Raw genomic sequence first — 17,437 nt, 5'->3', positions numbered from 1 at the left:
CCCTTCCACCTGAATTCAACAAACCTAGACAGTGAACAGCCATACTCTTGATTCTGCAAGTGGAATGCAGGGTTTCCTCTTTGTGCTGGAAGGTACAGAAAGGGCTCGCAGCTCTTGTCGAGGGACCCTCATTTTGGCTCAAAGACCCCCTCTCGTTGCCCCATCTCCAGACTGCAAGTGAGGCTTTGCTTCACGTGTTTGTGTTCCCAGCCCTCCTCCTGGCGAAGATGGCCTCCGCTTTGTAAATTGCTGTGCTGCCGGCTTTTGTCTAAGCTACAGCTGGAGAGCCTGCGGAAGCTTAGAAAGGTTTTGGCACTTTCATTCATTATTGTGGAATGTGGATTTGAGGGCTCGCCTGTGTCGGTTTCGTTTCAACTCCTGACGCTTTTTGCGGGAAGCTTGGCCAAAGCGAGCTCTCGCCTTAATGTCATTCAAAAGCCTCATAGTAAACACGTCATGTGGTTAACCTTTAATGCAGAGTAACATTTAAAATAAAGAGTTTGCATCTTTAACTGCTAAATTACTACATAAATATTTAGGTTAGGCGCAAATAAGAATGCAGCATTATTTATGGGCCCACATTTCCTTGGCATTTTCAGAGGCACGCTCATTGTGCTCCTAAACAAATGCAGTGGAAAGAGGTGCCTTATGAAAACGGCCTGCTGATTCCGGAGCTTTGCAAACCTGCAGAGAGAGAGAGTTGAGCCTTTTTCTGCCATCCTTGCTCAGTCTCTTATTTTGCATTTCTACTAAGATAACTTAAAATAGACACATATGAAGCTGCGTACTGTGCTTTTTCTCATTTGCATTTGCAGGTTACTTTCCACTTATTGGCACCAAATTGTAGTGCCTGTTGGGATGTTTTTAAATCTCCGTTTGAGATGCTTTTGCTAGTAGCCTGTGCCATTCGTTGTGGTTTCTCTTGTATAGAAAGAGGAGAAAGCAGAGTCAGTTGCACTAAATGTCATTGAAATCTGGGAAACTCTTGTGTTGACTTGAACTTTTATAAGGAAGATTTTAGGGACATGGGTGGTGCTGTGGGTTAAACCACAGAGCCTAGGACTTGCCGATCAGAAGGTCAGCGGTTCGAATCCCCACGATGGGGTGAGCTCCCACTGCTCGGTCCCTGCTCCTGCCAACCCAGCAGTTTGAAAGCACATCAAAGCGCAAGAGGATAAATAGGCACCGCTCCGGCGGGAAGGTAAATGGCGTTTCCGTGCGCTGCTCCGGTTCACCAGAAGTGCCTTAGTCATGCTGGCCACATGACCCGGAAGCTGTACACCGGCTCCCTTGGCCAATAAAGCGAGATGAACGCCGCAACCCCGGAGTCTGTCACGACTGGACCTAATGGTCAGGGGCCCCTTTACCCTTTACCTTACCTCCTTCACCCATTCTGCTTCGCCTCAGATCTCAAAAACTATTTCTACTCTTTCCAACCTCCAGCTAGATGTCTTTGTTTTGATTTTTGATTTTGTGTTTTTTTTATATTGCAATTTTATGTTATAAACCACCCTGAGATCCACAGGCATAGGGTGGTATACAAATGTAATAAGTAACAGTAGTAATAATAATTAAACAGACCAGCAGGTGATTTATATGTTTCTGGACCAGAAACCATTTCAGATTGCTTGAGGGTTGGTGATCCTTCATCCCTCCCTACAACATGAAACTACTTTTTACATGAATGTCAGGTGAAAGCTAGTCTAGAACCTTCTTTGTGGCACCCTAGTTCTGTAGGTATAAACAGCATTTTATTTGTGAGAGCATTTAGACATTTGAATCGTTCGCCTGGAGAAAGGGGCCTGGTTTAGGGTTTAAACATATACTTTATGACTATACCATGATTACTGTCCAGAGATAGTATCAAGAGATTGTATAGGACTCTTTCCCTTGTAGTTGTAGAATCGGGACCACCCTAGTAGATTAACTGACCATCAGTTCAGAAAAGACAAAAGTAAATGTCATATTCTGTATTACTCAGTTACTACGCATATTGGCCAAATAGACCACCTTCAGAGATAGTGTACCGGTTTGTTTGCCGGTTGTTTAGGACAAAGTGTGGTGCACAACTATTGCCTTCAGTCTATGCTGTTGGAAATGGACGTCTGGCCATTGTTGGGAAGTGCGTGCCGGATTAGATGGGTTTGATATGACCTGGCAGGCCTCTTCATTAGCCTTGCTTTCATCAAGGACTCTGCACACTGGGCTCAGTGTCTTCCCGAACTCATTATGGTATGGAACTGACCACTCCGGAGTAAGTTGTTTGAATACCCTGACCTTAGAAGGCTCCCGATGGCAGAGAACTCCTTGTCTCGCTTTTCTCCGTTGTTTTTTTTTATTTGCCAGCTTGTAAATGTTAAAACAAAACAAAGCTGGAAACCAGAAGATGTCTTGGGACTGCGGTGCTAATGGTTCTGCCTCTTCCTTTCTCAACCTGCTATAACTCGGAGACAGGGACCCTGGTGAGACTGAGGGAAGCTGCTGTCGTCCGTCTTCAGGTTTCCCTCTACAGAGAAGTAAGTGTTCCTCCAAAGCGACGTCTGACAGTCTGAGTTATAGGGAACATTTCAGCGTCTACTCTTTGTACGGAAGAAGGCAATTTATTCGCAGCAGCAGCCGCCGCCTCTTCTTCCTCCGCCTCCACACCCTCTTTTCATGCAGTGTTACTTGAGAAGTTGGCATTGTAAATGATGTAGCAATGTGCATGTATTAATGAGGGGTATAATAGGCTTCGGCGGAACTGGCCGATAAGATGTGTTAATCTTGTATATTAAATAGTCCTACAACAATGAACCTTATAATGAGGTTGTTATTAAATCTTTTCTTTGCTGGCTTTGATTCAGGACAACTGGCGTTCTTTGGTTTGGCACATTCTTAAGGCTGGGTTTTTTTCAGAGGCGGAAGTAGGGAAATGGCCTTAACTAGGTTTGGCACATGGGATGGTAATGTGAGGCTTTTTTCTCTCTCTCTGTGCATTCGCTGCCTTGTTGGCAGTGAGTGCTAGCGCTCCCCCTCACAGAGGATTTCTCAGTATGACCTCGACTCCCATCTCAGCGCTGTGGCTCTCTCCCTACCCTCCCAACCCCATCACAAGCGCTGTAAACAGATTGTGTTCTAATAAGGTTAGAAAAGCTGTCAAAATAGCTGCCGTTTTGAAAGAGGAAATTGCAGCATACTCAAGCGAATGCCGTGCTGGATGGTTCTAATGAGAGCAGTCCGGAGACAGTTAGCTTTGTGGTACCTCTGAAAGGGCAGGACTTCTTGGCTCGTATGGGCACCCTTGTTTAGCAGCAGCTGTGCTCTGCACCGTACGAGTGTCTGATTTGTCTCAATCTGAAAGACTTTTCTAGGTGCAGGGCTTAGAAATGAGGCAATAACATCAGCCTAATGGAAAAATGTGCCCAGATTATTATAATTTTTGGTGTGTGTGTGTGTGTGTGTGTGTGTGTATACATACAAGCACATGCAGGGGGTAAGTGTTTGTAAGAGACTGCCAAATATAACTATCCTTTCTAAGGCTAACTGTAGTGTCCCATTTGCCTTCTCTGGAGTGTGGCTTGACTTTCTTCCTCCACGCTCATTTCTGCAGCCCATACTGTGTTCGTTCTGGGTGACATGGGCTAATGGGAGTGAGGGCCAAGGGCACATTGTTCAGCACCGCTGCAGATGTTCCGTCCCATACTTGGATGCTAGACCACTTAGGAACCCTCTATACACATCTTTCACCTTCCTGGAGGGAAGGTGGAATATGAATGTCATAATTGGTTGCACAAAAATGTGAATAAGCTGGTGATTGGCTGATGTTCTTTAGCAAGGGAAGAGCCCTGATCATTGATGGGCTCCTTTCCCCATTTTTCAGCTTGCAGTTTTTGTCGAATCGAATTAGCTGATGTGACTTCAAGGCAGTCTCTTGCGAGAAGATGCAACTGAATGCAAGATGGTGGGCGGGTTGGGCAGCAAGCTTAAGGTGAAGGATTCTTACCCTTGACTCTTATTTCTAAGGAGAGGGTTTTGATTATCATAGCTTCAAAAGGGCTTCCGTTGTCATACATTACACCGAAATCATCTTTGGCGAACATCTATCAAAATTCCTGCAAGAAATTGATTCTGTGTTGAAGAGTATAGGCAGCTACTCAGTGAAGTGAAAAAGAGAGAGAATCTGCTCTAGTTTCAATCTCATTTTTTTCTCCTTGGTCCATGTGGAAAGATTTATGTGCATAAATTCATTGAGAACCAGGATGGTAGTTTCCATCTAGGAAGCCTCCAATGCCAGGGCCCTTTTCCAACTTCATTCATGTTGCAAGTTTTTAGTATATCCATGTTCCTTCCCAGAAATAAGTGGGTTATAGTATCAAAGAAGGTACCACTTTTTACTAACCATGCATAACACAACCTTTCCCCTGCAGTGACTAGGCAGGAGAGAGAACCAAACACTAGTGTGACTAGTCCTGCACAGTGCCCTCTTGTCCTGCTCACTTACTAGTATTCTTGTTCTGTGGCAAAACTATGTGCTTTTCATGAAGAATATTCTACATTCAATCTCTGTTGAAGGATCTTAGGCAGAAGGGCTACCACCTGAGGCTTTGAAGACCTGCTATCAGAGGAAACATCGCTTGGTGAAACAGATCAATGAACTCTCTAAGTGTAAGGCAGTTTCACATGTCCCTTTATTCTGTCCTCCCCACACCTGGTGTCCTCCATCTGTTTGTGCTATGACTCACATCAGCCCCAGCCAGGATGGCCATTGGCCTTTTGCCAGCTTGGGTTGGTGCACCAACTGCGTCTGTTCCTGGACTAGGTAGAGTCTGGCCATAGTGATCCATGCATTGGTAACTGGGAGGCTTGACTGCTGCCATGCAATCTGTGTAGGGCTGCCTCGGAAGCTGGTCTGGAATCTGTAGGTGGGGCAAAATGCAATAGCATGGCAGTGTGGGGCAGCCTATAGGAAATACATTGCATTTACTGGCTGCCAGGCCAGATTTAAGGTGCTTATACTGACATGCAAAGCCCGAAGTAGCTAGATAACTGGCCAAGTGTCTTCTGCCATATAGACCTGCCTTTTATTTGAGATCTCTTGGGGCTACTGTCTTGGCAGCAATGTGGGAGAGAACATTCTCAGGACAAGCCCTCAATTTCTGGAATTTCCTCCTTTCCCAAATCAGGCTGGTGCCAACTATTGTGAGTTTTCAGTTCCTGCTGCAGACCTATTTATTTACCTAGGCATTTACTTCTGTGTTGTTGTTTTAAAAGTGTTCTATTTCCATTCCCTTTTTATTATACAGTAATGTTTCCCTCCCCCATGACCTGCTATAGGATGCCTTCTTGTTAACACTTTAAATCAATATATAAATGAAACATGTGGAGGGCACCAGTTGGGGAAGGATGCTGTCCTCTCATTCACTATGGCCATGGCTTCCAGGATATGAGGTCCATCCTTCGGCTTTTTCAGACATAACTGCTGCCAATTCTTAGATCCACTGTATCCCCGTTTCTTAAGTGAATGCTCTCATCAAATTGCAGAACCAACCCAGGTAGATGAATTCAAATAGTCATGGATGAATGCCATTAATGTAAATTGGAAGTATCATTATCTGCTGAGAACTTCCAAAGATAAATATGTGAATCTAGAAATATGCAGGTGTGTGTTTGGAGACAAAGAGGATTTTTCAAAGCGAGAGCCTCAGCCTTCACTTGGCTGAAGAGCAGGGATCTTGCTTTCGTGATGGTGAAAATAGCCTTGAGACCATCTAGGTGAATATTCTATCCCTTCTCTCTCCCTCTCCCTCTCCCTCTCCCCCTTTTATCTCTCTGGGTGTGTGGGTAAGTAGAGCAATGCTGGTGGAATTAAGCAGGACTTCCAGTGCTCAAAGCTGGAGTGCTATGCTTAATTTCTTTCACCTTGCCATGTTTGTCTAGCAGCAGGAAAAATGGAAGGTCAGTTGCGCCATTTGCCAAGTAGCAGTTGCTCTATGGGAGCAGTTGAGTAACAAATCTGTTAGCATTTCTATTGCCACCACAATGCTGTAATTTTTTCAGTGCTGCAAAACATGGCTCCATTCTATGGTTGTTGAGACCCGGCGCTTGCTCTGTCTTTTGGTCCCTTACCACCTTAAGTGGAAAAGGTAACGTCTTTCCGTATGCTCAGTATGCTCAGTTTTCATAGTTCATAGTCCTAGTTTTAGTTTAGTGTGCACAGCCCTAGAAAGAACTGCCTCAAAGCTCCTATGGGTTGGTCTCAGATAGATCTGAGGTGGATCTGGGTTAGGATCTTGTTCTACAAACCTAGTCATTGGATGGCCTTGGTTTCCTCTGTCAACCTCCAAACATCGTGTGCAGAACAGGATATGTATTGACAACAAAGCAACCGCAGGGATGGATGAGAGAGGGCCTGTGAAGCCTAGATACAAAAGCCAGCTTTCCTTCTTCTGTCGTGGCCATGCTACTCGTCTGGGGTAGTGCACCCTCCTTTCTCCTTGGGGTTGCATGCGGTTTGTAGTGCCAGCATGGCCAAATCATAGCCTCAGCCAATGCTGCTTTTTGTGCTCACAGACAGGTATTGTCTTCCCATGGTCAGCAGTCTGAACTGGGTGAGAGGAGAAAGCTCTGCTCTCGAGGAAAGGACTGGACTGAGTTGAGGAGCATTCACACTGCCTACTTTGCCCTAGCAAGGCAAGTTGCACAAAGTGAAGGAAGCCCACGCTGAAGGGCTGGTTGAAATGTAGGGGCAAGGGAGGGGAAGGGCTTCAGCCTCCGTCCTCCCTTGCCTCTTCTTAGTAAGCATTGTGTGACTTCCTCTCTCACTATTTCTGCCTCCATGACTTCCACCCATGCTATGCACCCGTCTGTCTTCCTGAAGTGCCTCCTTTAATTTCAGTGGTAGAGAGCCTCGTTTTTTGTTCTAATGGAAACCAGTTCAAGCTGGAGTCAAAAAGAACCAAAATGGACTGATCCACCACTTAGAAGAAGTGGGTCACCATCTACACCACTGAGCAGAAATTCACGGCGGGAACGTATCTCAGTAAGCACAGGTTCCTGGGGTGAACAATCTGTTCGAATTAATGGGGTACCCAGGAAGAAATTTGGGAGACTAAATCCTGACTTAGTGCCTGCGCGTGAGGAGTGGTGTGCAAACGACCCAGAAGTGAACTGGCCAGTGTAGAAGTCGTGTGCCTATAGAGTCACTGTTGATTATCCTGCTTGGAAAGTCTGTCTGAAGATGCAGCTCATGTCAAAACAACCATTTCAGGTTCTCTCCCTGCACATTTAAGACTCCTTCTGCTGAGGGCCATCAGGAATGTTGGACTGCCGTGATATCCCCCACAGCGGCCACTAAGGGGAGCCTTCGGTCCATATTTTGTCTCCATGGCACTGACCAATGCTTTTGTCAGCTTTGCAGATGCACATATGGTAGAATATTATCATTTTATGGTTACAATTATGAGCAATTTGATAGAAAATGACAGCTAAATTATGCAGCGTTCTCTATATTTGTTTTAATCTTGCACTTTAAATATGTAAAGGGGAGGGGGAAGTAGTACACCTATTTCTTTGTGTTTGGAAGATTTAGCCTCTCTCTTATTTTTCTCTGTGCCACTCCACCCCCCTGCACTTGCTGTAGCTTGGGTTGAGTTTACTTTGTGTGTGTGCATTGCAAATGGAACAAGTTTTCTCCCATAAATCCTATATCGTTAGGAAAACTTGTATCCTGTTCAATGATGAAGGCAGCACATCCCCACCACTCAAAGGGCCCCTGCCTGATCCTTGTTGGAGGAGCTTTGATTACTAGCAGGTGAGCCAATGGAAGCACCCAAAGCCAAGACGGATTTTGCAAGAGCATCTCTATAGGCCCAGGTGTAGTTTGCACTGACTTTCTCGTTCAGGCTCTGGAGGACCTTAACCTGTGCAGAATGTAAACAGAGAGCAATGTCTTGCCATCGGTAACCAGCAAGTCTTGGGACCACCATATCCTTCTAATCATCACTGCAGCACCTAGAGCTCAACTCAGCTTGAATCTAAAGAACTCTGGTTAAATGTACAGAAACAGTGCTTTCTGTTCTCTTCCGTCTTCCAAGGTCCAACTAAATATTGTGTCAAAATGATTGGAAATTGCGACTCAGTTTCTTTCTGTGTTATATACAAGCAACTTAGCTGTTGCCTGTGTATGTATGAGGCTGACTTGCAAAGAGTCAAGCCATTGCCTGCTCTGGCCAATTCTGTGTTCTCTAACTGGCAGTGGTTGTTCAGAGCCAAAGGGAAAAAGCTATTTCTCAGCACCACTTGCCTGAGATACTTCTTAGGCGGAGCTGCCAAGGATTGAACATGGGATCTTGTACGCCCAAAACATGTGTTCTGCAACTGGGGTGTGATCCTGTGTGAGAGAGAAAATCAGCCATCTTCTGTCTGCATCCGTCCTTGCTGAGTGTGTATTCCTCTGTTTCTGCCTTTTAGCTTTCTGAACAACTGTTGTTATTCAGCCTAGGTGGACAACCTGCAGTCAGCCAAGCCCCAGGGCAGCAAGGAAAATATCACCATATCCATGTTGCTATCCATGTTGCTAAACAGAACAAGGACTGTGAATTTAAGGTATATCAGAAGAGCTGGGGAGGTGGCGATCTTTGGGACATTGTGGATGTTGGGAGGGAAGCCCCCCCACTTCTGCATTTTGGGAAATGAGGCCAGGGATATGGAGTGGGAGAACGTACCGCCCTCAGGGCCAGCCCCAGATGCCCCTACTAACCAGAAGCATTCTTACAAGAGGGTCCCATTGTGTTGGTTCCTGCCCTGCCCAAGGATGTTGCATTATTCTCTTCTGGTTCCAGAAAACTCCAGCTCAGAAGTCCAGATTCAGGCCTGCTCGCTCTCATTGATCTTTTGGTGACTTTCGATACTGTTGACCAGGGGTCAGCAAACTTTCCCATCAGAACTCCTTTTAAATAAAAGCACACAGTCTACTCATGTAAAAACACCAGGCAGGCCCCACAAATCACCCAGAGATGCATTTTAAATAAAAGCACACATTCTACTCATGTAAAAACACGCTGATTTCCGGACTGTCTGCGGGCCGGATTTAGAAGGTGATTGGGCTGGATCCAGCCCTCAGGCCCTAGTTTGCCTACCCATGCTGTTGACAATTCTGGAGCATTTCAGGGAAAGTGGGTGTGGGGGGCATTGTGCTTCAGTGGCTTCACTGCTACTTCCAAGGCCATTTCCAGAAAATAGTTATGTGAGGCTATTATTTGGCACCATAGGAGTTCATTCATTCATTCATTCTATTTGGATGCCGCTTTTACACACACACACACACATATGAGAGAGAGAGAGAGAGAGAGAGAGAGAGAGAGAGAGAGAGAGAGAGAGGATGCTCAAAGCAGCTTACAACAAAGAAACTGGGATGGATTTCAAACAAACACTACAAAAACAATTTATAATAACATAGCAAAACAATCATAAATAAAACAACATACAAATCTCATGTTCCCCTACTAGAACTATAACAACAGCAAATAATATATATCCCAGTTTCACCTTCGTCCTCAAAACACCATTCCCGTGATGTTGCTCACATCCTGAGATATCCTGTGGGGTTCCACAGGATTCCATCTTGTCCCCCATGGTATTTGACATCTATATGAAGCCCTGGAGATGCACCAGGAGGTTTGGAGCGTAGTGTCATCAATATGTTTAGCACCACTCTTTCCTCTGGGTGATCCCAGGGAGTTATTGGGAATTCATGACTGCGTGTCTCATGTGATGCTGTCCCTAGATATTAATGAGCATAGTCACAGCATCATAGAATTGCAGAGTCGGAAGGGACCCGAGGGTCATCTAGTCCAACCGCCTGCGATGCAAGAACCTCAACTAAAGCATCCATGACAGGTGGCTAGTCCTGTGAGTGGATGCAGGTACTCAAGATTGATGACATGATTGTGCCCCTGTTGGCAAATAAAGGCAATAGAGAGTGATTTTGAGTGAGGGTGAGTTAATGTAAAAGCAAACACTTTTGTAAGGAACATTAAGGAAAGGGAGGTGGCTTTGGCAGTGTCAAGCAAAACCATGAGAAATGGTGACCAGAGTTTGGTACAGCCATTCCAGGGATTCAAGAGTTTTCTTTGGAAACCTGGGCACAGTTAAAAAAAAGAAGAAGGCTTGAACAACCATTTTGCCTTCATGCAAAAGTGAATAGGTTGCCGTGACTAATTTGAATTTTCCTTCAGTAATTTGGTTTGGAAGCAGTCTCTGCAATCTTGTGATTCTCTACTGCCCTCTGTGTTTTTGGTGGTGGTTTAAATATGTTATTTTCAACAACATCTTGGCAAACAAATTCAGGTTGCTAAAGGAGCAATGGCATGTAAATCTCCCTTCGGTAGTTCATGAAATTTCCATCTTGTTTGTGGAAATAAATCATATCGGCAATTTTGACCGATGTAAGGAGCTTAGTGTTTTTCATTGCTTTTAAAATCAATTTTAGCAACTGCTGTGCAGGTGGTATGGGTGGAGATGGAAGGATTAGTTTTCCAAACAACTCATTCAGCTGATTAGGAGGCTGCATCTTTAAGTTCCTGTGGCCTTATTGATGCCAGATGGGAGCAGAAAACATTTGAATTTGATATCCTGGCTGCGCCAGCTGAAAGCTGGGAATCTTTCCCTTTGTTTGGAGTGCTGGTGCCTTTTTTCTTTAAGGCAGGTAACCTCCGCGTGGCTCATTTGTATTCACCGTGTGCCATCCCAGCTCACTTCAAAGTGTAATCAAGTCATGAACTAATTATGATACCATATTCCCAAAGAATGTAAATTTAATTTCCTTTCAAACACAATGGGAATGTATTAGCCATTCCTTTATATGAAAGCTATACTGTTCAACAATAGAATGACAACACTTCAAACAGATGTGAGTGGCTTAACTTCTGCAGGCGTGGTGACCTTTTCCCTTCTCTTTTCACACTTGCACCTTGGTTTAATTGACTGGCTAACTGCTTGCTAGCATTAAGCTATTCAAATCTCCAGTTCCTAGCTTCTCGCCGGACAGAAATGGGATACATTTCTGCCTTGCGCCTCTCCTTTTATGTTTCTGCAGCCCGCTTTGCTGAACACCCCAATTCTCCAGAGGAACTTGACTTTCCTGGAGTTCACAGCTTGAGCAGAACCTTTTCTTTATTAAAGAAGGGCCTTGTGGGAAGTTTCCTAGCAGGTCCTTCGCTTGCTTGAGTTAAATAGTCCACATAAGCTCCGCAGTATTAGAACACGAGAAGTAAAGTTGTTCATAAAACATTTTATTACTTTCTGTCTTTGCCGCACCTTCAGATTTTAGCTAATAAACTCCGCAGGGAAGTTGCTTGGCTTTACCCTTTTCCTCAGCCATAATTCAGGCAGGCACCCCCGTGGTCATTGTTTCTGGGCTTCCGAAAGTGCACACAGCATGTGCCAGGTGGTGTGTGATGTTTGGGACTGTCTGGTCTAGGGAAGCGATCGGAGCTTCTCGGAGCTCGTGCACCATTTAAACCCAGGTTTGCTCCTATGTATTTCGCGACAGCTTGCATGAAAACTCCCACAAATTTGGAAAAAGTAAAACTCTTAATAATGTATATTGTGGCTTGGGGGATGTGTTTTGTCATTATTGGAGAAGTGAATTCTTGGAGTACTGAGCCTAGACTGCTGAGAAGAGAAAAACCTTTTGTGTTTGGCAGAAGCTATCACGGTGCATCAGATATTGTGGTGGGTTTGGATGTGGGAGAACCAGGTTTAAATCATTCTTTGTCCAGAAGTGTGTTGGGTATCATGTTCAATAGCCATTGGCACTAAGAAGACAACTGCAAGAAGACTAGCCAAATTTACACGGATCTCCTGAGCATCCCTAAGGTTGAAATTATGGGTAATCTGACAAGCCCCCTCCCTGTCTCCCACAATCAGAGCTTCCAAGCTAGGTCAGCTTCTCTCGCTATGAGCAACAAAAGCTTTTGGCTGTTTATTTCCACTGACTCTCCCAGCTGAAGCACGCTTAGTTACTCATATTGAGTTTGAGAATATACCCTCTAGTGAACTAGACATTTATTCCAGAGTTATGAAAGCTGCCATGATACAATGCTTTGGGAACATATGACATCACTCTGTGTTACACCCCCTCCCCAAATAATGCAGTTATGTTTCTGCATAGCCATCTCTGTTGGTTACCTTACTACACTTATCCCAGGCCATCTGCAGACTCTGCCTGATCTTTGATCGTCGTTGCAGTAATGCTGCCATCTCACTTCTTTGCCGCTCATCACTCAAGTTAAAACTCCTTATAACTGTTGGAATGTTTCTAAGCGTTCTGTGATATCATAACTACTCAATCAATGGCTAGGAAGATCTCACAAGTTAACTTCCCGCGTTTCACTTCTGCTTTTGTCAGCTTGCTTTATTTGCGGTGATTTTGGTGGGACGTAATGGAAATGCTGCTTCCCCCCTGGAAAATATACAGTAAGTTTTCTAGGGGAAGCAAAGGAGAGCAATACTGTACAGAGTAAAATCTGTTGCATTTCTTTAAAAATACTAAAAAAAATCAGGAAAAACGTTGGAAGTACAAGGTCTAATGAAATAATTCCTGCACGAGGCCTTCTCTGCTGTATAGGATGCTTTTGCAATTTCTCTGGTGTGATATAGAGGTGCAAAAAGCAAAGCAGCAGTCAGTCCTGTTGGTTTTTCTTGTCCTAGTGGGAAGGACCCCCTAACTAAGTAACAATGAACTCAAGGAACACAATTGTTCCTTGTGCATGTGGGAGGTGCTCAAAAGCTGAGCGGGTAGAATGAGCAGCAAGAGTTTGATAATCATGAGATTGGCTGCTTCTTATATTTTGCCACGCAACTCAGATTTAAATGAATTTTCCTGCCATTTGTCTTCAGATGCAGACATTTAACTCTTGGGCTGTATAAACGAACAGGCTTTTTCAAGAGTAAAATTCATGCCCTGCGTCCAGGCTAATATGTTCACCTACTATAAACATTACTACCGATGGTTACAGCTGGCATAAAAATTCCTTTTATATACATCATCACTGGCAAAGACTCGGGAGACCACCACAAATCATTTCAGACTTTTTGTGTGTGTGTGTGCAGCGACAAAACACACTGAACTATAAAACTGCCTGAGCTCCACGTCTGTTGGCTCAGAAATGCAATTAGCTTTTTAAAAACCTTGCTTGTGCCATCCTTTTGTTTCAAGCCAAGCAAAGGCGTTTGGAAGGGCTCACTTTTTCGGACTGATTTCAAGGAGGTTCCCAGGTGTGCCCATTTGGATCAAATGGAAAAGCTTTTTGGGGTTTCCTTGCCACATTTTTTGGAGGAAATAAGCCAGGAAGAGGACACGTCCACAACAGAGGTGGGGAGTTTCTTTCAGCCACATTCTGGGGGTCACATTTTGGGCCTGGGGTCCAGCAGTGTTGGTGGGAGCAATACATAAACTAGATGAGGCCACCCACCCATCAACACACTCCTGTGTTCACCTCTTCCACCACCCCACAACACTTAAAGGTAAAGGGACCCCTGACCATTAGGTCCAGTTGTGGCCGACTCTGGGGTTGCGGCGCTCATCTCGCTTTATTGGCCGAGGGAGCCGGCGTACAGCTTCCAGGTCATGTGGCCAGCATGACTAAGCCGCTTCTGACGAACCAGAGCAGCGCACAGAAACACCGTTTACCTTCCCGCTGGAGTGGTACCTATTTATCTACTTGCACTTTGTGCTTTCGAACTGCTAGGTTGGCAGGAGCAGGGACCAAGCAGTGGGAGCTCACCCTGTCGCTGGGATTCGAACTGCCCACCTTCTGATCGGCAAGTCCTAGGCTCTGTAGTTTAACCCACAGTGACACCCACATCCCACAACACTTAGGCTTGGATGAAAGCATCGGGGCAGTTTGAAGATCATGCTAGCCCGTTTCTCCCCCCAGCTAGAGACCTCCACAAAGATTGCTCCCTCCACAGCAACTGGGCTTCAAAATAGACCTACCAAAATAGACCTACCAAAGCTGACAGGGCTTTTTCTAACCTGTATTGTTGTGGTGGTGTTGATGAATGTTGCAGGGCAGAAGAAGGGAAAAGTTAACACTCCCTGCATGAGGTTAAACTCCCCCCCCCCAGCCACTAAAGTAAGCTTCCATTGGCACCAATAGATGTTCTTTTTTTTTTTTTTAAAGGAGCCTAATTTTTATGGAGGGCAAGAAGGTGAGGGCCCTATTGGCCATATCTGTGTCTCTCCCCCGTCTCCCTAGACTACAAGAAGTATGGGATTTTCCCATCTGTTCCTAGCATTGTCAGACCGCACATGGGGAAGCAAGTGTGCACTTGGGAAGGGGAGGAGGGTGACACCCCAAATCTAGGTAGCCATAGGTTTTTGCCACCTCCTAGCAAGCCTCTCTGCCCTTCTTGAGCACCCAGAAAGAAGCCCTCCAACTTCAGTTGAGCAGCTCCCTTCTTCTGTAGTTACCTGCTTTGCTGGATTTCTGTATGTATGAAAGCACTGTTTGGTTCGGTGCATAGACACAAGCTAGAGGTTGCCAACCTAGGCAGCTGCAGAATAAGGGAACCACATGCCTGCTGTTTTGACAAGCTTCTCTGGCTGTGGGTACTGGACAGCCCAGGCTGGTCTTGTCGTATATCTTGTGATAAGGAGGGGCAGGAACCCAGAAGAGGTGCCGGTGCAGTGGATGTGAGCAGAACAAGGAGAAGGGCAGTTGATTACAACCACTGTAGCCCCTAAAAATGGCATTTGTGTGACCATCTCAGACAACAAGTTACTTCTTGATCTCTGATTTATTCGCTTGCCTCCTGAAAACTTGGTTGAGCCAACTCTTAGCCTTTTGAGGGTTGACAACAAAACATAATAAGCTCCTAACTGATGTAGTTCTTTTTGTTGATGCTTGGCTTCCATCAGTGCCATTTTTCTAGAAAAAGAGGGGCCAGGATTCACCATGAACACCTTCCTCGTTCTCTTAGAATGGCAATGGCGCCCACCTAAGAGATGCCAGAACTCAGTTCCAGCGAGTTCCAGCTGGAAAAAACCCCTGGCTTTCATGACTGTTTCAGTATTCGTTTATGGGGCCTTAGCTTTGACGTTAACATCAGTGATTTTATTGGGGATTGTTACGTATTTTAATGTGAGTTTTGGGGTGTGTGATGGGGGTGTTGTGAGTAACCTTGAGTTCCTTTGGAAACTGAATAGTGTGTGTGTGTCCTATTTAAAATAGTTTACATGATGGGTAACCTCGACCACCATTTTCAACAGTACACACACACACTACTTGGATCGTAGGAAAAAGTTAAAGCAAGTCTGTGCTGTTTGCGGGCTAGAAAGGGTGTTTGTGTGTTTGCTCCCTTACCAGTGGCATCTTGTTAAAGCCTTTATTTGGAGGACTCTGGACAGCGAGCCCTCGCCCTGTCTGTATGCATAATTAAAAGCAGAGAGGTGGGGAGGGGAAAGTGGGGGGGGGGGAGACGCTAAGGAAATGGTTTACCATGTTAAATGAGCAAGGGACGGAATCGCACAGTGACAGGTGAAGAGCCGATTCATCTCCTCCTGGAATTTCAATGCTGCAAGCAAGGCAGGGCGCTTTTGCTAATATCCTTGCAAATGCCACAGTTTGCTGCGTCTCTAGATCACTGTCCAAAACTTGTCGTCGGTCTCTGAAAGGCCTGCCAGGCTGCGCCTGCATATGAGCCATGGGGAGTTTGCGAAAGGCTTTGCGTTTGGGATTGTAGTCAGGCAAATTGATGACCATGCCGGCCGCTGTTGAATAAATCATCCACACTTACCTCGTTTGCATCTCTGAGCTCATTCTGCCTGTTTTTTATCACCACCGTCTCTGTCTCCGTCTCCGGTCTCCCTTGCTTTCTTTTGTTGAATTATGATGTCCCACCCATCCTGCACTTTGCATCCACTTCTACGAACCAGAGAGCAACCAAGATGGTGGCAGAAATGTCTGAACAGTTTGTTGCCATTTATACCCCCACTGTTCAATCACATTTTCATGATAAGTTACAATAAAATTAAGGAGCGGGGGATTTGTAGAAGCATTGTAAGAATGTAAGACCTTTATAGAAGCATTGTAAGAATGTAAGACCTGAGTCAGGATGGAACAAATCAGCATAGATTAGAAGCCTGGGAGACTAAAAAGGCCTTTGCCTGGCATTGGAATAACAATAAATTAGGCACCTGGTGCATTTGTTTGGGGAGAACATTCCAAAGTCAGGGTGCCACCACTGAAAAGGTTCTGCTAAGTATTAACCTGCTAGACCAATGTCAGAGACACCTGTAAAAGAGCTTCTGATGACAAGTGATCCTTCACCTACCCTGGTCTTGAGCCGTGGAGGGCCTTAGCGGTCAGAACCAGCACTTTGAATTAGGCCCGGAAAGAAACTGGAAGCCAGTGTAGTTTACAAAGTGTGAATATAATATGATCTTATACATTGGATGGGAGTATGTATAGTTGATGGAGTGCTGTCAGTAGTAGGAATTTCAGCACATTTCCCTGATGGAATTGTTTGCTTTGCACATGTGACAGGCCAAAAAGAGTTATTCTGGGAGGATTGGGACCCTGGCCAATTGCCTGGTCAGTATCCCATGAAACATCGAGTGCCACTGTGTAGGTGCCAACTTGCCTTTTAGCGTTTTGTTATGGTGACATTTGTTCACAAGGAGCGAGAACTACTCCCCCAAACCCCCTGGTCCTGCAGGAATTGGGTGCAAACCTAACAGCGTAGCAAAACATCTCCTGCTGGTCCCCTGCTATAACAGCAGGCATCTCTGAACACAAATAGCCTAGGATTGCCCATGACTCACATCTTGGTTTTTTTACACAAAACAAGGTGTTAATGTTGATTGAAGAATTGGCTTGGAAAATTTTGTTTTTATTTTTTTTCTTTGTTCTTTCTTTCTTTTTTTGGTTTCATTTTCTTTTTAGGTATGTAAAATTTGTATATAATTTTTGTATACATGTTGGAAATTATATTATAGTAAGTCCTGTAACGTAATATGACAATGTTTACAGATGTAATATAAGAATGTTAATAAATAAATAAAATGGAAAAAAGAAGAAGAATTGGCTTGCTGCCTCCCTAGCACAACTCCCCTTAAAAATGGGCTTGCTGTCTACTCTGTTGTTAATTGCTATTACTTTACTTCCTGTTTTTAATTTCATCTTTTTTTAAAAAGGTAACATTGGATCCTGGTTTTCTGGGATAAAAGCCAGTGGGGAGAACGGCCCATTCACCATTCACATTTGTAGAAACATATTGTTAAAGGTTCCGATAATTTCATTGAAAGTTAATTTAATTGCTTCACAAGAACAATTGTCTAATTTTGTTTCTGTAATCAGGATGCTGATGATTACATCATCTTGTTTTTTGTTTAAAGGGAATGCTTAAAAGATTGTTCATTATTCGACCAGGCAAACACCCAACGTTGTGTGTT

At 44.7% G+C, this 17,437-nt stretch overlaps 1 protein-coding gene across 7 annotated transcripts in view; it reads left to right on the top strand.

Annotated features, from left to right (window-relative positions):
• KIAA1328 overlaps nt 1-17,437 on the top strand; it is a 197,215-nt gene that overhangs the window by 61,895 nt on the left and 117,883 nt on the right. The window lies entirely within an intron of this gene.

This window comes from Podarcis melisellensis (genome assembly GCF_964234715.1).
Source record: "Podarcis melisellensis genome assembly, chromosome: 11".
Taxonomy (NCBI): Eukaryota; Metazoa; Chordata; class Lepidosauria; order Squamata; family Lacertidae; genus Podarcis; species Podarcis melisellensis.
This window is presented reverse-complemented; position numbering and strand designations above follow the sequence as displayed.